The sequence below is a fragment of the Salvelinus sp. IW2-2015 genome, unplaced genomic scaffold (genome assembly GCF_002910315.2).
Source record: "Salvelinus sp. IW2-2015 unplaced genomic scaffold, ASM291031v2 Un_scaffold3791, whole genome shotgun sequence".
Lineage (NCBI taxonomy): Eukaryota > Metazoa > Chordata > Actinopteri > Salmoniformes > Salmonidae > Salvelinus > Salvelinus sp. IW2-2015.
In genome coordinates this window covers 7,613-29,391 of record NW_019945065.1, presented here as the reverse complement: position 1 = coordinate 29,391, position 21,779 = coordinate 7,613, and the positions used below count along the sequence as shown (strand labels likewise).

General features: G+C 45.0%; 1 protein-coding gene across 1 annotated transcript in view; it reads right to left on the bottom strand.

Annotated features, from left to right (window-relative positions):
• LOC112076491 (arf-GAP with GTPase, ANK repeat and PH domain-containing protein 1) overlaps window positions 1–13,190 on the bottom strand; it is a 28,708-nt gene extending 15,518 nt beyond the window's left edge. The window contains exon 1 of the mRNA XM_024143255.2: window positions 13,077–13,190. The gene's annotated coding sequence lies outside the window, so the exon portion shown is untranslated. The remainder of the gene's footprint in view (window positions 1–13,076) is intronic.
• Window positions 13,191–21,779: the final 8,589 nt, after the last annotated feature.

Here is a 21,779-nt window from a genome sequence, read left to right as displayed (position 1 = left end):
GTGGTGAGCAAGAAGTATCGAGCCAACGAACGGAAAAAACTGAAGTGTTCTTCGGACACATTAGCGCCGACCCAAGACTGTTAACATCCTTCTCTCCTCTCTCTTCCACACATCAGCTCGGGCTGACTGGCCCTTCAGGGCGGCTGCCCACCCACGCTGCATTTCAGCCAAATTCTTAGGCAAGAGAGGGATAAACTGTCCGCTGATTAGCAATTACAGGCGGGCTGCTGCGCGTGTCACTCACTGGACCTGTAACACATTAACGTGGTGTAACAGCCACAGACAGGGAGATATTAATAGAGTCCGGCAGCAGAGGAGAATGAGGGGATAAAGACTAACCGCACGCAAGCGGGGGTGGACGAGAGGAGAGAGAGGACAGCCAGGCGCTGATAGACAGAGTCCTGCTTTCCGTGTCTCTGGCGTTGTTCACATTTCATAAGGCCTCGTAGTGTCCCTTGGCTTGGACAAAGGAGGAAGCAGAGGAACCAACGACCTCGCCTGGGAATGATTGCATATCTCATAATTGGGCGCCTGAAAACACACTTGTCAATGAAAAAGGGCTCTGCAATGGGAGCAGCTAGCGCAGACAGTACAGCAACGAGGGCTGACCAATAAGCAGCTCTACTCTGCAGTACAGAATGATTCCATACAGAATGATTCCTGGCCCAATAGAGAGGCAGTCAGGTCTATGCTGAACTGAGCAGGATATCATATGGATTTGATTACTGTGTATTTGCTGAGAGATGCAGTTTCATTCTCAGTCCTCCTCTCAGTGTGTTGGCGTCACGACAACCACTGTTGAATCACTATTAAAGAGACAATCATATCAGGGCCGTTCTGGCTTCACATCTTAACTCACATCTCCACTTCCAAAGTACAAGCTGATAGTCCTGGAATGATGTGGGTGTAGAGCGAGAGAGAGCGAGAGGGAGTGGCCAAGCGTCACAGACTGGGAGTGAACTAGGGGGCCAAATTTCTTCTACGTGTGGCCCTGTTTGTGATAGAAGTGTGCATATTCATTTCAGCCATCCATCGTGGAGATGACAAGCGATCAGTTTGCAGGGGGAAGGCTAATTGAACGGCACGTCGACCCTCCGGATTGGTAATATCTTTCATTATTCAACTTCCCCGGTCCACTAGTGACACACACGTTGCCTCTATTTTACCTCCGGGGACTTGACAGCTCACAAGGCTTCCGATCGCAACGCACAAGAATAAATGGAGGAAATAATACATCCCAGATATACTCTTTGTCTTCCTCGTTGCTACGGAGACACTTCCTACAGAGGCACTGTGAAGTATTGTGGGTAGTGCTTAGGAAAAGGTCGATCGCCCTGGGGGGCTGAGGAGATGATGTCCTTCATTCCTGTTAGTGAGGAAAAGCTTCCTCAAAACGTGCAGCAAGGGCCAATTATTCATTCATTATAAACAGTTCACCGGTTCACGTTCAACCGTAACAACTGTTACTACAACAAACAGGCTTGTATTTTATTTTACTCAGGTCCAAAATGGCTATCGAGAAAACAATCAACATTCCAAAACCTCCCTCTCTTTGCCTTCCATAGCCACCCTCAATTGGTCTGCACTATCAAAGGTAATTGTCCAATCTCTTAAGGCAGACCTGCCAGTGGAGCCGTTCAGTTGTAAACAAACAGTCTGATAAGGAGAGAACTTTTCCCAGGTTAAATTCCTTTCTATTGAAACACACTAATCAACTCCCTTAATCACCATCATCCCCCTTTTTCTCCAGACAATAGACCCTCCCTTGGACCCTTGACGGGACTGACAGCCGGCCCATTTGGGTGATAGGGGGGAGCACCATCTCCTGAGAGGCACCATCTCTCCCGCGGGGATCTGGTGGGGCCCATTGTTCTTGGGTGTCCCTGGAGAGCAGGAGCCTAAATTAAGGTGTCATTCCCAAACAGGCAACTCCTGTCTTGGGGGCTGTCAAGAGGTGCGTAGGAGGGCTCAGGGTGCTACGGCATGTCTTGAGTGATGCCTCTGTGAAAAGCGCTGTTCCAACGCCTCTCTATCGCGTTGGCCATCTGGCCTGAAGAGATCTCTGCCAGCCAAACCACACCACCGGTCATTAATCATCACTGGATAGGACAGTGGTGTGAACAGGCCAGGCCAGGATATCATGATGTCCCTATAGCCTGATCAATGGGAGATAGTGGAGAGGGGAGGAATGGGACCTGGTTTGTCTGACTCTAAGAGAAGGCATTAACAGACAGGCTGAACGAGGAAGTGAGAGAGATTGCTACTACGGTGCAATGCCCATGATGGAATCTGCCCCCAACAGACTACAGCCGTTTCCCATGCAGATAATGTCTCTCTTGTTTGTGATGTGTGTTTTGTCCTATATTTATATTGTATTTATAGATGTATTTTAATCCCAGGCCCCCGTCCCTGCAGGAGGCTGTCGGTAGGCCGTCATTGTAAATAAGAATTGTTTCTTAGATCCTGTGTAAGTAAATGTAAATATATATATTATTATATTGTCATAAGAAGGTGTAAACCCGCACATGGGCAAAATTTGCTGACACAATACTGATGCTGGGTTGACTCATAACCCGCAGTCGGGTTTAGGGTCATTAAATGTTGTTGATAATGAAGGGCAGGGGGGGGGTGGTGATAGATAAACAATAGCTTAAAAAATCCTTAAAATTCCTTGTAATTTTTTATAGGCTACATTTAGTTTTTTGTTGATTGTTATGTTTTGTGTGATGATTGTGAGGCGCTATTCAAATTCGACTGTCACAAGACGGGAACGTGAATAGGCCTATGGCCACGTCAAGGGAACTATAGCCTACTTTCAGATGGGTTAAAAAGAAACTGAAATCTGGACACTGCTGCGCACTATAACCTCTCACATAGCCTCAATATTAACTCCTGCAGAGTTAAAGGTGCAATATGCAGAAATCACGACACCATTTCTGGTTGCTAAAATTCAAATAGTTTGCCTAATTTCAGTTTATTTGACAAAACCAGCAGTCGTTGTGTATCATTGTACCATCGAAACCACTGTCAAATATATTTTTTCATAACCCAAAATATTGTATTTTCAGCTGGTGAACAAAACCCAAAGTAAAAGATACAAAAACTAAACTTAAGAACGGAGAGCATAGAAATAGATCAATAGAAGAGATCTCCAATCTTAGACTTGCTTTCATTGATAACGAGAGATCTATAACATTTCTATGTGAATTTGGTCGGCTCGCCAAAAAGTTACATATTGCAGCTTTAGCATTTCTTGCAGTAAATTATACCAATCTTTAGGCTACATTTCAAATGGAGAATATGATTCTTTCTTTCAGCATCTTGAGAGAATGCAATTCACAGTTACATACTGTCTGCAGGTGCTGTGTCTGTAGAGGCGCCATTTTTTATCAGCATCATAAAGCTGATAGTATTTCAACCACATAAACATGCATCCAATCAAGAACTGAGATCTGATCAGAACATGTTGGTCGTTTCCACAGCTTTCTACTTCCTGACAAACAGTCAAACTGAAGTCATTTGGACATTTGTAAAAATCCTGTTTTTGTTGTTGTGGAGTATTGCATTTTCTCCACGGTCCCTAAACATCTTTGCACCGCGAAAGAAGCACATGACAGAGAAACCTTGACCGATGCCAAATAGACTGAAGCATTCCTTCTACACATTTWTGACATTCTGCTGAGCAAGGGTTTATGTAGTCTTCTAGGGCAACATACAGTATGACAGAAGAGAAGCTGCCTGTATCTAATTACAGAGAAGTTGACCAACAAATAGCCTACCAAAATGTCAGAAATTATAAGCAGAAACATATCTAAATCAGGCCCAGAAAATCCTGCACCCCCTGTCAAAAATAATTCTGCCGTCTCGGACTGTAGCCTACAGTGCATTTCCTATATTAGCAGGTAGGTTCGGGTGCGGGCCTCAGATTTTCACCTCATCACAGTCGGGCGGTTGCAGGTGAACAAACAGCTGACCCCCCCCCCACACACACACACACACAATCTATCATGGCATTTATGACAAGGTCAGCGTTGATGAGGCAAGGACAGGAAAGGGCAGGCCCAGGGGAGCATAGCGGGGCGAGGAGCAGTGAAAACCAGATCAAATAAAATACCAACGAAGAAGAAAATGCTCCCTCTATCCCAGGTTGCATCTAAAAATGAACCCTAAATAGTGCACTACTTTTGACCAGGGCCCATAGGGCTATTATCAAAAGCAGAGCACTMTGTAGGGAAAAGGGTGYCATTTGAGATGTAGCCTAGCAACTGATTTATCTGATAAGAGTTCTGGGTAATTAATTAGAAACTCAATTATCCAAACCTTACTTCAGCAGTCTCAATTCATTAGCAGATAAAGCCTCTCTCGCCCTGCAACCGTTTCTGACAGAGAGAGAGAGAGGACGGATGGAGGGAAAGGATGTGGAAAAGAAACACATTGGTTCTTTCCTGAACGAGTTAAAAGAAGCCCCTGGGGTCAAAGACCATTTTTCTTTTGTCTAATCAGTCTTGTTAAAGAAGCTCTTTAGAGAGACTTCTTTCTCAACAGGATGGGTAGAAACAGACAACGAATCCAAGACTGATACTACGATCAGTGAGGGAATCAGGTCTAGCATACARAAACAGACACACAAACAAMATGCACCATAAACCAACAAAGTCACCATTGGGACACTTGAGTCCCAGTGTGTTCAGACAGAACAACTSTGYATCAATCAGACACTCTACTGCTCAGTAGAGAATACTGTAACCGGATCAGAACCATCACACAATCTAAAAGCCACCACGCTCCTCTGATTGATGCCGGTGTGTTTCTCATTTCATTATTTCTCCAAAACTAAAAAGAACAACCCCCTCCACCCCCAACCCCCTCAGATCTCATTTCCAGGGGTTAGTGTGCATGACAAATGTCATCATGGCCAAAATAGCTCCGAGCGGTCGTCACGGCGACAACCTTTTTCCTGGGAAATGATATTCCAATCCGGCGGAAGGCGGATCGCGTCGCCACTCGTTACAGGGCCTTGATAGCAGGTCTTTAATATTCACCGTCTTAATTAGGAGACGCCGTTAATTTCATTAAATTCTTTGGCTGCTAAATGAAGCAGATTATGAGACATCTTTTTTTGCCAAGCGTGAAATTACAGCCTGCCCGCTGCCAATGGCAGGGCGACACTAATGAATTACAGGGTAAATAACAGCCGAATTAACCATCCAATTTAACTCCTTAATAGAGAACCAGGCCTCAGAGGGGAGGAGGCAGAGGGGAGGCTGTCAAAACCACCCAGCCCTGTGCCCATCTAATGTTACACTACTCTCTACAACTATAGGCAATTATACCATGATACTAATCAGCTCCTCACAAAGGGAGCCAACCCCAACCACACACGTTGATGCTTTGGACTCATTTGAAATGTTAAAAAAATACAAATCTGAACTCAAAATCGTGTAAGTTGTAATGGGGGAACAAAGCACAGAGGAATATGCATGTAGACATGCATGTTAACACGTAGATGGGACGGACAATTACTACTGAATGTCGAGATGAGATGGGCTACGAAGCTGTGGAAAGACCACCTTTCACTATTTGGATGAACCAGGAACCGCATCTTAACCATCTCTACCTCCTATTGCTGCTCCATGACCCTCGGTCTAGGCCAAAAGCCCTCTGTCTAGCCAAAAGCCCAGGTGTCTAAGTCAACAGTAAATTCATTTGACAGAGACGTGTTGGCGAAGCGAGTGTCTCTATCTCTTCGTAATTACGGGCTAATTAGGAGCGTGGAGCAGATGTCGCGGGAGACGCCACCGTAAACACCGTCTGTAACAAAGCTGCCGATGTCCGCTCGCCACTCGCTTTTTAAAGAAACCCTCAGCCCTAACAGAAGAGGCTTGAATGCTTGTTGCATCTTGGGTAAATACCCAGGTAAAAGCAACAGTCACTGACCCCATCAGACCCTGCTACATTCATCTTTTTTGTTCCATTTGAGTATTTTATCAGACGCTCTTATCCCGTACTGGTCCCTTGTGGGGGACTGAACCCACACCTGGCGTTGCAAGAGCCCTGCAACAACTGAGCACACGGACCTAGAACACTAACATTCTAAAAGTTCAAACAGCAATAAAGCTGTAGACAAACACCACTAGGTACTGAAGCACAGTTAAATCCACAGTGGAGCATGTTTGAGGGACCCACGACGCCTGACGCTTGAGATAGGTGACACGTCTGACCCCGTCACATCCACACTCAGAGCAGGATGTTGTGTGTGTGTGTGGTGTGTGTGTGTGTGTGTGTGTGTGTGTGGTGTGTGTGTGTGTGTGTGTGTGTGTGTGGTTGAGTGAGTGTGGTGTGTGAGGTGAGAAGTACTGAGAATTGGCTGTTGGTTTCTATTGTCGTGCAGGAGTGGGGTCCGCCCATCCTCTTTATAAAAGTCCAGTGTGCTGAAACTCCTAGCTTGGCCAGAGCTAGCAGTGTGTAGGTTTTAATGAGCACCATCTAACTAATGAAGGATCTTCTTCCTTCCACAGCCTTTATCGTGCGCGCACACACCACACACACAACACACACACACACACACACACACACACACACTAGTCACCTTGAGGGGGAGTCAGAACAACAGCCCATCCTAATGAGATCTGGGCTAACAGAAAATAAACGACACTGGGAGTCAGTAGTTCTGGGAGAGAGCTCCAAGAACACACCACACCAACGCAATTCATGCAAACACCACACATTCACGTATCTGTTTAGAGAACGACGATCATCCGCATAGCGATTTCCACCTTACACGCGCAGAGCGCACTTGCCTCTACTGGCAAGTGCGCAACACTCATAGCTAGTTAGCCTGTCCTTGAGAGACCTATGCTGCTGGGTAGCTACCCACTCATGCTGCAGTTTACCACACTTTAACAATGCCACACAGAATGTAAACATTTTGAAAGTGTTCATTAATTTGCTGTTAGGCAAAACAATGTCCATACTGTCTACAGGACTTCACAAACCTCATACAGGTAGCTTGCTTGCTAGGTAAGTGTTGGCTGGGCTCCCTGCCTGTGCGATTAAACCCCTACAACTCATCCAGACGCCGCAGCCCGTTCTGGTGTTTCAACTTTCCCAAGTTCTCTCACGTCACCCGCTCCTCCGCTCTCTCCACTGGCTTCCAGTTGAAGCTCGCATCCGCTACAAGACATGGTGCTTGCCTACGGAGCTGTGAGGGGAACGGCACCTCCGTACCTCAGGCTCTGATCGGCCCTACACCCAAACAAGGGCACCGCGTTCATTCCACCTCTGGCCTGCCGCCTCCCTACTCTGAGGAAGTACAGCTCCCGCTACCCAGTCAAAAACTGTTCGCTGCTCTGGCACCCAATGGTGGACAAACTCCTCACCACGACGCCCAGGTCGCGGAATCAATCACCACCTTCCGGAGACACCTGAAACCACCTCTTTAAGGAATACCTAGGATTGATAAGATAATCCTTCTTAACCCCCCCCCCCCTTAGAGTTAGATGCACTATTGTAAAGTGGTTGTTCCACTGGAATATAGGTGAATGCACCAACTTGTATGTCGCTCTGGTAAGAGCGTCTGCTAAATGACTTATGTAAATGTAAATCAGGGTCCATATCATTTGGATCAAATAAAACAGAACATCAGAGTCTCTCAGATGAACATTAATAGTAGTTCTCTTTCAAATAAAAACGTCTAATTCACTCCAAAATTTCTGCATAAGAACAGTCCCAAAATAAATGGTCAAGAGTCTCTGGATCACAACCACAAAATACACATTGTTATCAATAGCTATTTTATAATATGTGTTAAAAAGGTCTTTACAGGGTAGATTCTATGAATGAGTTGGTATTTACTTCTTTCACCTTATTAGATAGTTTAAGTCGGAAGTTTACATACACCTTAGCCAAATACATTTAATCCTAGTAAAAATTCCCTGTCTTAGGTCAGTATGGATCACCACTTTATTTTAAGAATGTGAAATTCAGAATAATAGTAGAGAGAATGATTTATTTCATCACATTCCCAGTGGTCAGAAGTTACATACACTCAATTAGTATTTGATAGCATTGCCTCTTACACTGTTTAAATTGGGTCAAATGTCTAGGGTAGCCCTCACAAGCTTCCCACAATAAGTTGGGTGAATGTTGGCCCATTCTTCCTGACAGAGCTGGTGAAACTGAGACAGGTTTGTAGGCTCCTTGCTCGCACACGCTTTTCCGTTCTGCCCAGACATTTTCTATAGACTGAAGTCAGGGTTTGATGGTCACTCCAATACCTTACTTTGTTGTCCTTAACCATTTTGCCACAACTTTGGAAGTATGCTTGGGTCATTGTCCATTTGGAAGACCTAGCTTTAACTTCCTGACTGATGTCTTGAGATGTTGCTTCAATATATCCACATAATTTTCAATTCATGATGCCATCTATTTGTGAAGTTCACCAGTCCATCCTGCAGCAAAGCACCCCCACAACATGATGCTGCCACCCCGTGCTTCACATCTGGGATGGTGTGCTTCGGCTTGAAAGCCTCCCCCTTTTCCTCCAAACATAAAGATGGTCATTATAGCCAAACAGTTCTATTTTTGTTCATCAGACCAGAGGACATTTCTCCAAAAAAGACGATCTTTGTCCCATGTGCAGTTGCAAACCGTAGTCTGGCTTTTTATGGCAGTTTTTGAGCAGTGGTTCTTCCTTGCTGAGCGGCCTTTCAGGTTATGTCAATATAGGAGTCGTTACTGTGGATAAGTACTTTGTTACCGGTTTCCTCCAGCATCTTCACAAGGTCCTTTGCTGTTGTTCTGGGATTGATTTCCACTTTTTACAACAAAGTACGTTCATCTCTAGGAGACAGAACGCATCGCCTTCCTGAGCGATATGACGGTGCGTGGTCCATGGTGTTATACTTGCGTACTATTGCTTGTACAGATGAATGTGGTACCTTCAGGCATTTGGAAATTGCTCCCAAGGATGAACCAGACTTGTGAAGGTCTACAATTATGATTCTGAAGTCTTGGCTGATTTATTTGATTTTCCCATGATGTCAAGCAAAGAGACACTGAGTTGAAGGTAGGACTTGAAATTAATTAATTAACCTCCAATTGACTCAAATGATTAGCCTATTAGTCAATTACCCTATCAGAAGCTTCTAAAGCCATGACATAGTTTCTGGATTTTCCAAGCTGTTTAAAGCACAGTCAACTTAGTGTATGTAAACTTCTGACCCATGGAATTGTGATATAGTGAATTCTAAGTGAAAATCTGTCTGTAAACAATTTGGAAAATTACTTGTGTCATGCACAAAGTAGATGTCCTAACCGACTTGACAAAACTATAGTTTGTTAACAAGAAATGTGTGGAGTGGTTGAAAAAACGAGTTTTAATGACTCCAACCTAAGTGTATGTAACTTCCGACTTCAACTGTATATTATATTTGCCAGACAACAACGAGACTTTGCTCCAGTTCACTTGTCCTAGGGCTGCATTCCAGACATTTTAGCAGAGGAACAGTAACATCTTGACATAGATTTTTATATACATTTTTATCATTTATAGTTTAATTAAATGTCAATTCATTCTAGCTGTATTGAGGCAACAAAACCCTCAACAGGTTGAGGGACTGTTATATTCTCCTAAAATAAGAATAGTGGCAAGTGGTGTCTTTTCTCTTTAAGGAGACAGCGCACATTTTTATAAAATAAAGCAATAGGCTACTTATATGAAGATTGTATTTATCAGTAGGCCTAACATGGTCCCAAATGAAAGGAAACAGATTGTCACCTGTAGCCCCAAAGACCATTGGAATCAGCCAACACGAGCTCAGGCATACACTCCTATTGATATTGAATTCACCTGTATTGTGAGTAGACCTACGACATCTTAATTTACCCAGTTATACAAGAGACTGACCATTCAATAAATTATTACCACCTTTATGTTGTTGGGTAGTTAAATTGATAAAGTCAAATTGACTGTATGGGTGTATAATTGATTTGTTATTGCACACATGGTTGTCTCTGGGAGCATTTCTCATCAAAATGCTCCAACGTAATTAGATTTATTATCGGCCTAAATAATCAGCATCGGCGTCCTTGACCCCCAAAAATTGGTATCGGCTCTTAAAACCCATATCTGTCGTTCTCTACTGTTTACCCTAATTATCTTCCATATGTAAAGTCAAATGATCTCACACAAGTCACCCATATTTATGAGCAAGGCAATCCCCTTCACCTGTAGTTTCTAAACAACATGTTAAGATCTGATGCCAAAAACCAACAGTGTTGCTGTTGACACCACTGATTCATAATAACATTCATCATCCTCCTCATCATCATCATCATCCTCCTCCTCATCGCGTGACTAATTGACCGCCGATTATATGACTGTACCTTTAAGGAGCAGCCGCGCGACTCTGCCAACCTAACAGAAGCAGACATCTGCCAAAGTGATTCAACTAAAGACTGTCCCTTCCTCCCCTCTTCAACACACAGACAAGGACAACCAAAAGGAGCCAGTCAGGAACACGTCCTCTCAGTGAATGAGTCGTGTTGCTAGCCCTCTGAGGGAGACCTGGCATGTATGGAGACGTAGCATATGTGGTCTGGTACAATTTGTGGACCAGGTCTGAACGTGTTCAACAAGAAAAGGTGAGGTGGTGTGTGGAGGGAGGAGTCAGACGCCAGCAGCACTCATTAAAATGGAGTGTAAACTGAGTGCTAATGGGGAGGCAGGTAGCTAAGCTGCTGCATCTCCACACACACACACACACACACACACACACACAGTCTAATTAGGAACAGGTCTGCCTGCAGCCAACACAGAGGCAGGAGGGGAGATGGAGAGAGACATACAGAGATACACATTCTCCAAGAGGAAAGACCACGGGGAATGATCAAATCAATTAACATCCAGCTCCAAAAAGGGAAGCAGCTCTGGCTGTGGCCCGATGCCTCGGAGCGCTGCCGGCTACGTTTATTCTCCAACCTCTGTCTGTCTGGGGCTGGCAGCTGTCAGGTGGGCTGAGGGTGTGTGGTCGTGCCGGGCCTTGCTCACCATGTGTCTCATGTTGGGGAAACAATGGCGACTCAACAGAGCCACAGCCGAACCCATATGATGATGGAGGGTTCTTTAAGACTGTTGGTCTACTATCTTTCTAAAACTCATCCACACACACACACACACACACACACACACACACACACACACACACACACACACACACACACACACACACACACACACACACACACACCACACCACACACACACACACAGCTAACGCACACCTCCCATCTGCCACCAGTGACATGTGCATGTGGCCCTCTTCATTTGTACATCATTATCAGCCATTGACTTCACAGGAGTTATGCCAAAGTTGAGTGGCTGGACCCAGGAGGAATTTGCTTACTTTTCTGCCAGACAGAGATGACGTGTGAGTGAGAGAGAGGCTCTTCTACAGGGACAGGAGAACACACACATATCTGGCACTGTGTAGCAGCTCTTCCAATCCATCTTCATCACATGAGAAATGTTTGACAAGTAGTTCAACATGGATCCTTATAGAAAGCACAACATCGTCACTGTCGTTTCCACAGAGGTAAGCTCTCTCACACACACACACACGCACACACACACACACACACACACACACACACACACACACACACACAGCTGTGATCTGTTCTGCTGCTCTATAACCATAATGAGTATGTGCCTGGGCTCTCTCCTCTGAGTCACTTCCAGTTCCACGTCATCCCCCGTTTACCGCCACAACGCAGACTAAAACACTGCTAACCATAGATAGGATGCACAGGTCAATTACATGAAGCTCTGCTGCTATACTGTCTACATATAGACAGGACTGAATGGCAGATTGGGTTATGTGACTAATAGAGCCTCCTGATCGAGGCTCTTATCAGTTTAGAGAGGAGCAACACTATCAGAGGCTATGATGTCCATGCTAACTGGACGCCTGGGAATAACACAGGACCCCGTTGCTACTTCATACTGATATTTCCTTCCTGTGGGGAGTTTGGGGATACATGTAAACATCTCACAAGTAAACATCATGTCGTCCCTGATTGAGGGGACAAGACAATTTACTCTGCTCTCTGCTGTGCTGTCCCAGCGGGGGGCCTCCTTGCGCAGCAGCACCACAGAGACACGGTCTCCCTCGACGAGCTGCGCGACACGGCCCCGGCACTAACAACTACCGCGGCGCTGCTAACAAATGCAGCGCGTCGTTGAAAGGAAGCCCCTAATCAGAGTTGCAATTTGTTCATTAGTGGATTACAAACGAGGCCTCCGTGCTGATATGAGAGGCCGTGATTAGCACACGCTAATTGGCTGATTTCCTTATACTCCAGTTGAAGCGGCTCACAGGAGATGGGGCCCCCCCTCCCCCCCCCGTGGTTCGCTCCATGCTTGTTTGCGACAAATTAAGGCCAACTCAAACAATCTCTCCACAATTACAGTGTGGGGGGGTGGGGGGCTCTTGAGCTCTCTGGTTTGATACCCCTCCCCTTCCTCTCCACCTCCCTACCTACCCACCCCCCTGCCGATGCCCCAATCAAAGCGCTCGGCTACACAGCCACACAGGAAAAGGCAGGGCTTTGAAAAGCACGTAGAGGAAGAGGGAAGCAGAGGACCATATGCCAGCCGGCAGACTGCACTTCATTAACCATCCTCAGCCTCTTCTCCATCTCACCATCTCTCCCCTCTTTCTTTTTGGACAAGGAGAGAGGGATGGGGGCAGTGTGGGAGGACAGAGGGATGGGGGCAGTGGGGGGGGACAGAGGGGAGAGTGAAAGAAAGTGAGAGTGAAATCCCGTCCCGCTCCTTATACTAATGATCTCATTTCAATACCCAGGAGAACCCCCAACTCTAATTGATGTCAAGTGTGTGCTTTCGCTGTTAATCAAGGAGAAGGCATCAAACGGAGAGAGCCTGGCTGTGTCTGGGCTTCACGCTCTGATCACAGGCAGCCCTCGTTCTCCGGGAAATCAGCAATACGGCGCTGCCGGACCCTAATTATCCCCGTAGCAGCCGGCTGGCCAGGCGAGGGCCAGATCTGATCATACCTGCTTAATTGGAATAGCTCGGCCGCTTCCAATGCTGTCCGCTCGGCCCTCCAGTCCTTTCTTGTCCCTGTCTGGCTCGCTGGCCTTCCGAGACTGTGGAGAAGGAMATAGGAGAACAAGTATGGGTTATAGAGGCCCTGAGTTAGGCCCTCTAAAGTGTCTGAACGAGGAGCCTGAACAAGGGTCTGTTACAGCCCTATTCTAGTCTTCACATAACAGGCCTCGTCTAATGGCTGCTAGAGGTGACTGGGGTTATTATTGTGTCTATGAGTCAACTTGACCCAGTTGTTGACCTCTCTCTAAGTTGCTAAGGAACTGGGAAGTGGACATGATGCATGTGTCTGTACATTCTAGAAGGTGGTCACATACAACCTTCCCTGTGGCCCGTAGATTCTCACTGTAAGCCATTTACCATTTAAAAGTCCGTTAGATCATTTTGTATGTATTTAACATCCATCGTTTGAACATCTAATTATACATAGTCAACAGTGAAGAAGTAGATGTCCTGTGTGTGTGTGTGTGTGTGTGTGTGATGTGTGGTGTGTGTGTGTGTGTGTGTGTGTGTGTGTGTGTGTGTGTGTATCTGGGCTCACAGTGAAGAAGTAGATGTCCTATGTGTGTGTGTGTGTGGTGTATCTGGTCCACAGTGAAGAGTTGGAGCGGCGTTTGGACTGCTTGCGGACGGGTGTGGGGGTGTTGGTGGTCTGGGGACGTCGATGCGTAGCTCCTTCTGACTGGTGCTGGGGGTGGAGGGCTGACGAGGAGTAGTCACTCAGGCTGCCGCCATTACTGGTCTGCTACAGAGACACACACACACTTCTATGTACTGTGTTGGTAACACTAACTTAGTTCTGAAAGAATGAGTGTATGTTGGATGAGAGTAAACAGAGAGAAAGAGACAGAACAATATAAAAAAGTGTGTGATAGTGAGAAAGAGAGAAAGTTGAACATACAGCTGGAACAGCATCCCCCTCATAATAACAGACACTACACTAGTATACAGCTGGTACAGTATAACCTCTTCATCAATAACAGACACTACACTAGTATACAGCTGGAACAGCATCCCCTCATAATAAACAGACATACACTAGTATACAGCTGGTACTATAACCTCTTCATAATAACAGACACCTACACTAGTATACAGCTGGTACAGTATAACCTCTTCATAATAACGACACTACACTAGTATACAGCTGGTACAGTATTCCTCTTCATAATAACAGACACTACACTAGTATACAGCTGGTAACAGTATATCCTCTTCATAATAACAGACACTACACTAGTATACAGCTGGTACAGTATAACCTCTTCATAATAACAGACACTACACTAGTTACAGCTGGTACAGTATAACCTCTTCATAATAACAGACACTACACTAGTATACAGCTGGTACAGTATATCCTCTTCATAATAACAGACACTACACTAGTATAACAGCTGGTAAGTATATCCTCTTCATAATAACAGACACTACACTAGTATACAGCTGGTACAGTATATCCTCTTCATAATGACAGACACTACACTAGTAAACAGCTGGTACAGTATATCCTCTTAATAACAGACACTACAACTAGTATACAGCTGGTACAGTTTAACCTCTTCATAATGAACAGACACTACACTAGTATACAGCTGGTACAGTATAACCTCTTCATAATGACAGACACTACCACTAGTATACAGCTGGTACAGTATAACCTCTTCATAATAACAGACACTACACTAGTATACAGCTGGTACAGTATACTCTTCATAATAACAGACACTACACTAGTAATACAGCTGGTACAGTATATCCTCTTCAATAAACAGACACTACACTAGTAATACAGCTGGTACAGTATACCTCTTCATAATACAGACCTACAACTAGTATACAGCTGGTACAGTATATCCTCTTCATAATGACAGACACTACACTAGTATACAGCTGGTACAGTATACCTCTTCATAATAACAGACACTACACTAGTATACAGCTGGTACAGTATAACTCTCATTTTAATGACAGACACTACACTAGTATACAGCTGGTACAGTATATCCTCTTCATAATGACAGACACTACACTAGTATACAGCTGGTACAGTATAACCTCTTCATAATACAGACACTACACTAGTATACAGCTGGTACAGTATATCCTCTTCAATAATACAGACACTACACTAGTATACAGCTGGTACAGTATAACTCTTCATAATAAGACCTACACTAGTATACAGCTGGTACAGTATCCCTCTTCAATATAAAGACACTACACTAGTAATACAGCTGGTACAGTATACCTCTTATAATAACAGACACTACACTAGTTACAGATGGTACAGTATAACCTCTTCATAATAACAGACACTACACTGTATACAGCTGGTACAGTATACCTTTCATAATAACAGACATACACTAGTATACAGCTGGTACAGTATAACCTCTTCATAATAACAGACACTACACTAGTATACAGCTGGTACAGTATAACCTCTTCATAATAACAGACACTACCTAGTATACAGCTGGTACAGTATATCCTCTTCATAATAACAGACACTACACTAGTATACAGCTGGTACAGTATCCTCTTCATAATAACAACACTACACTAGTACAGCTGGTACAGTATAACTCTTCATAATGAACAGACACTACACTAGTATACAGCTGGTACAGTTATCCCTCTTCATAATAAACAGACACTACACTAGTATACAGCTGGTACAGTAAATCTCCTCTTCATATAAGACACTACACTAGTATACAGCTGGTACAGTATATCCTCATAATACAACACTACACCTAGTATACAGCTGGTACAGTATATCCTCTTCATAATATACAGACACTACACTAGTATACAGCGGTACATATTCCTCTTCATAATAACAGACACTACACTAGATACAGCTGGTACAGTATCCCTCCTAATATAAGACACTACACTAGTATACAGCTGGTACAGTATAATCCTCTTCATAATGACAGACACTACACTAGTATTACAGCTGGTACAGTATAACCTCTTCATAATACAAGACACTACACTAGTATACAGCTGGTCAGTATACCTCTTCATAATAACAGACACTACACTAGTATACAGCTGGTACAGTATACCTCTTCATAATAACAGACACTACACTAGTATACAGCTGGTACAGTATATCCTCTTCATAATAACAGACACTACACTAGTATACAGCTGGTACAGTATTCCCTTCATAATAACAGACACTACACTAGTATACAGCTGGTACAGTATACCTCTTCATAATAAAGACACTACACTAGTATACAGCTGGTACAGTATAACCTCTTCATAATAACAGACACTACACTAGTATACAGCTGGTACAGTAATACTCTTCATAATAACAGACACTACACTAGTATACAGCTGTACAGTATATCCTCTTCATAATACAGACACTACACTAGTATACAGCTGGTACAGTATAACCTCTTCATAATGAAAGACCTACACTAGTATACAGCTGTACAGTATATCCTCTTCATAATGACAGACACTACACTAGTATACAGCTGGTACAGTATACCTCTCATAATAACAGACACTACACTAGTATACAGCTGGTACAGTATATAACCTCTTTAATATACAGACACTACACTAGTATAATGCTGGTACAGTATAACCTCTTCATAATGACAAACACTACACTAGTATACAGCTGTTACAGTATATAACCTCTTCATAATAACAGACACCACTAGATCTGTGTCACTCATAACCTCCTATCATTCCTCCTAGATTCCTTAACACTCACTGTTACAACAAAGGCCCCAGCTGGGAGAGGATATATGGGTAGTCATTGAGACAACCACTGTGGCCAGTTCTGCAGTAGGAGGAGAACTAGTTTACTTAGTGAAAATACCCTGATTCTCACGGGATGAGCTGGCTAGCGGAGACAAGCTGAAATGATGCTGTTTATGACAAATCCGGATGGGGATCTGGAGCGCCGTTGAACGAAGACACGACAGGGTGGGAAACGTGTTGGTGTAGTTGTGTGTGTGTGATCTGAAAGACACGACAGGGTGGTAAACGGTGTGTGTGTGTGTGGTGTGTGTGGTCGAGACAATGTGGTAGGGTGTGTGTGTGTGTTGTTGGACTGGTGTTGGTAAGGTGTGTGTGTGTGTATTCGAGAGCAGGACTTCAGAGTGAAGGTGATGTGCTTGTGTGTGTGTGTGTGTGTGGATCGAAGACACGACAGGGTGTAAAGGGTGTGTGTGTGTGTGGATCTAAGACACGACAGGGTGGTAACGGGTGTGTGTGTGTGTGTGTGTGTGGTGTGTGTGTGTGTGTGTGCTGTGTGGAATCGAAGACACGACAGGGGTGGTAAAGGGTGTGTGTGTGTGTGGATCTAAGCCGACAGGGTTGGTAAATGGGTGTGTGTGTTGTGTGTGGATCGAAGACACGACAGGGTGGTAAGGTGTGTGTGTGTATCAAGACCAGGACAGGGTGTAAAGGGTGTGTGTGTGTGTGTGTGGTTGGTGTGTGGGTTGTGTTGTGTGTGTGTGTGTGGTGTGTGGTGTGTATTGAAGACAGGACAGGGTGGACAGGGTGGTAAGAGGGAGGAAGAACACATATGGAAGCGGATGTAGTCAAGGACCTCAATGTGGCCAATTTTGTTTGTGTGTCCGTAAATGTGTCTTTTTCGGTAAATGTATTTATGGTGTGTGTAACTACCGTGGCTGAATGTGTATGCTGCAGCCAGCCTGTGCAGAACACAAATGAGGAGTGCGCTAGGGGAGTTAGGGAGGGACTTGCACGGACCAATGGGACAGCTTGCTGCTTCTTCCTGTCGCCACGATCTTCTGGACACTGCAACAACACAACACAGGTCATCATCAGGGGTCTATTCTCGAGACACATAGCGGCTAGACAACCTAATGGAGAGAAGAGAAGAGAGCTAGACAACTAATCGAAGAAGAAGATGGAGGACGAGAACGAGAATGAGAAATGGAGAGCGGAGAGAGCCTGAGAACACTAGCTAAGGTTCAGACCAGAACAGTCCATTAGCTTCTCATAATGGCTGAAGCAGGCAGCCTCAGCAGCCCTGTCCTGTGAATCTCCTATCTATCGGTCACAGCAAAGAGCCCGCCGTCGCCTTCCACACACACCCCTTACTGCTAACACTCCAGTGATTATTCACATTTTATACAGGACGAGAGAGAGGAGAGAGAGAGCAGGCTATCAGTGTTTTGAAAGGGCATGCCAATCAATTGGTGCTCAGTCCTGCTCCTATCGATCCCAGCGCCCAGCGCTTCTGGCCCATCAAGGGAGGGATATTCAAACGTTCCGTCATCTCCGTGGTGATTGAGGCATTGGAATCCCGGCCCACTGGAGGGGTAAGGGGGAGGGGCCTGTGGAGTTCAGCTGTTAAATATACATCTCTCAGTGGAAGGGAAATGCTCGCTTTTACAAATCAACTAGAAAAGCAACTTCTATTCTCCAGTTTAACCTTTTTTCTTGAGTGAGTTGAACTTTCTGGAAATGGGTACGAAAGCGTATGGCAGTACTAGGAAAGATCCCTCACAAATGACAAACATTGTCTGTGAATATATCTCTTCCAAGGACTTATATTTGTTAAGGGAAATCAGAGACGAGCAAGTTATCAGAGATGATCAATGTCCATCTAGTTTGGGCAGGATAGGGTTAACAACACATCTTCTTCCCTCAGTCTCAGATTCCATTATCACAGCCTCAATAAACAGGGTGGGTTTCATTTTGTGTGAGCATGAACCATTGTTTTAATTGGGCCCAATTAATTGGCCTCTGTTTTAATGAGGAGCCAGTCATAAAATTTACCTTCAGGTGAGAGGGCGTGCCAAGGACAGGAGGAGACCTGCTCCCTCTGTGGTAAACACCTAGTAAAACTAGGACCTGCTCTCTCTGTGGTCTAAACACCTCAGTAAAACTAGACCTGCTCTCTCTGTGGTTAAACACCACAAGTAAAAACTAGATCTGCTCTCTCTGGGTTAAACAGCCACAGTAAAACTAGAACCTTGCTCTCTGTGGTTAAACACCACAGTAAAACTAGACCTGCTGCTCTCTGTGAAATAAACAACCTCAGTAAAACTAGACCTGCTCTCTCTTGGGTTAACACTACAGTAAACTAGACCTGCTTCTTGTGGCTACACCTTACAACAGTTAAAACAGACCTGCTCTTCTCTGTGTTAACACTACAGTAAAACTAGACCTGCTCTTCTCTGTTGGTTTAACACTACCTTAAAACTAGAGCCTGCTCTCTCTGTGGTTCACTACAGTAAACTAGACTGCTCTCTCTGTGGTTAAACACTACCTTAACTAGACCTGCTCTCTGTGGCTAAACAACCACAGTAAAACTAGACCTGCTCTCTGTGGTTAAACACCACAGTAAAACTAGACCTGCCCTCTCTAGGTGCAGTTAAACACTACAGTAAACTAGACCTGCTCTCTTGTGTTAAACACTACAGTAAAACTAGACTGCTCTCTTCTGTGTTAACACTAACAGTAAAGAACTAGACCTACTCTCTCTGTGGTTAACACTACAGTAAGACCTCTGAGACTGCTGTGGTAACACTCAGCTCCCCAAAGTTCAATCCCGTGAACCTGGTAAGTGCAAACCACTGGTAAAAATGCAGAGCCAATTGGGTTCAATAAAACCGATAACCGGAGATCCGGCATATGCTAGAAATCTTCTTTCCATGCAGTAAAGATGGTTTGAATACATATCACAATACTGAATACACAATGAATTCCCCTACAACCTGAACACAACCTCTGAAATAACTCTGTTCTTTACAAGAACCTCTTGGATAAGCGCCAGCCACTGGAAACAGTGAAGTACGACTAGACGGAGCTGAATCTGTAAAGAAGAAAATATATGTGATTACAGGTCCACACACACAGCCAGGCCTGAGCTGTATATTACTTTAAGTGTTAAGAAACATTATGATAAGGCTGGGTTAAAATAATTTCAACTGCACGGCTAATTACCATTTAAGCTTTAACCATCAAATTTACTTCTCCTCTGAGAGGCTGCCTTTATCTCATGGAAACGTTCCCCTCTGATCAGATTTATGGCAGAACTGGAGAAGAGGAGGGCCCAGAGCTAATCTGCTACAGACCAGGCAGACTGGGGGAGAGGAGAACCAGAGCTAACTGCTACAGACCAGGCAGACTGGGAGGAGAGGAGAACCAGAGCTAACTGCTACAGACCAGACCAGACTGGGGAGAGGAGAGCCCAAAGCTAACTGGGAGAAGAGGAGGGCCCCGAGCTTAACTGCCACATCGGACCAGAAAGACTGGGGGAGAGGAGAGCCCAAGCTAACTGGAGAAGGGAGGGCCCAGAGCTAACGCTACAGACCCAGACAGACTGGGGGAGAGGAGAACGAGTAACTGGAGGGAGGAGGGCCCAGAGCTAACTGCTACAGACCAGGCAGACTGGGGGAGAGGAGAACCCAGAGCTAACTGGAGAAGAGGAGGCCAGAGCTACTGCTAAGACCAGACATGACTGGGGGAGAGGAGAACCCAGAGCTAACTGGAGGAGAGGAGAACCCAGAGCTAACTGGAGGGAGAGAAGGGCCCCAGAGCTAACTGCTACAGTCCAAGGCAGACTGACTGGCGAGGCAGAACCCAGAGGCCTAACTGGAGGAGAGGGAGGGCCCAGAGCTAACTGCTAGCAAGACCAGCAGACTGGAGGAGAGGACATGCCCAGAGCCTAACTGCTACACGACCAGGTAACTTAATGATTTTTAACACCAGTCAGCCTTCCAGGCATCATAATGGAAGGTATATTTATAAGTCTACACCAGGGGTTCACCTTTTGGATCAATACCAGATTTTTAATGACACACCGTGTAAAAAACAGCCATGTTTTTATTATTCCAATTGGGGCTAAACCAGTCTGACAGTAGCTGTGACACGCTAGATGTGACAGTAGCTGTGACAGTAGCTGTTGGCCAGTCGCTGTGGCCAGGTAGCTGTGCAGTAGCTGTGCCACGTAGCTGTGACAGTAGCTGTGACAGTAGCTGTTGACCAGTAGACTGTATGCCTGGTCTACCCACGTCTGTTTCTAAATGGGCTTGGGGGATCGTAGAGGGTAACAGGAGACACATCCGTGTTCCCTGAGAGGCTGATCTTTCAGTGAGGGGTCATGAAATTTTTGGTAGCTGAAACCTTTTTCGAAAGGATAGAGACACTTTTGTAGGAGAAAAACAGAGGGAGAAAACGTAGGGAGAAACGTAGGGAGAAAACAAGTAGGGAAGAAAACATAGGGGAGAAAACTAAGGAGAAAACAGAGGGAGAAAACAGAGGGAGAAAACAGAGGGAGAAAACCAGAGGGCGACAAACGTAGGGAGAAACAGTAGGGAGAAACAGTAGGGAGAAAACAGTAGGGAGAAACACAGAGGGAGACAACAGAGGGAGAAAACAGTAGGGAGAAAACAGAAGGGAGAAAACTAGAGGGAGAAAACAGTAGGGGAAAACAGAGGGCAAGACAACAGTAGGGGAAAACAGTAGGGAGAAATCAGAGGGAGAAAACGTAGGGAGAAAACAGAGGGAGACCAACAGAGGGAGAAAAACAGTAGGGAGAAACAAGAGGGAGAAAAAGAGGAGAAAACAGAGGGAGAAACAGAGGGGAAAAACAGAGGGTAGAAAAACAGAGGGAGAAAACAGAGGGGAGAAAA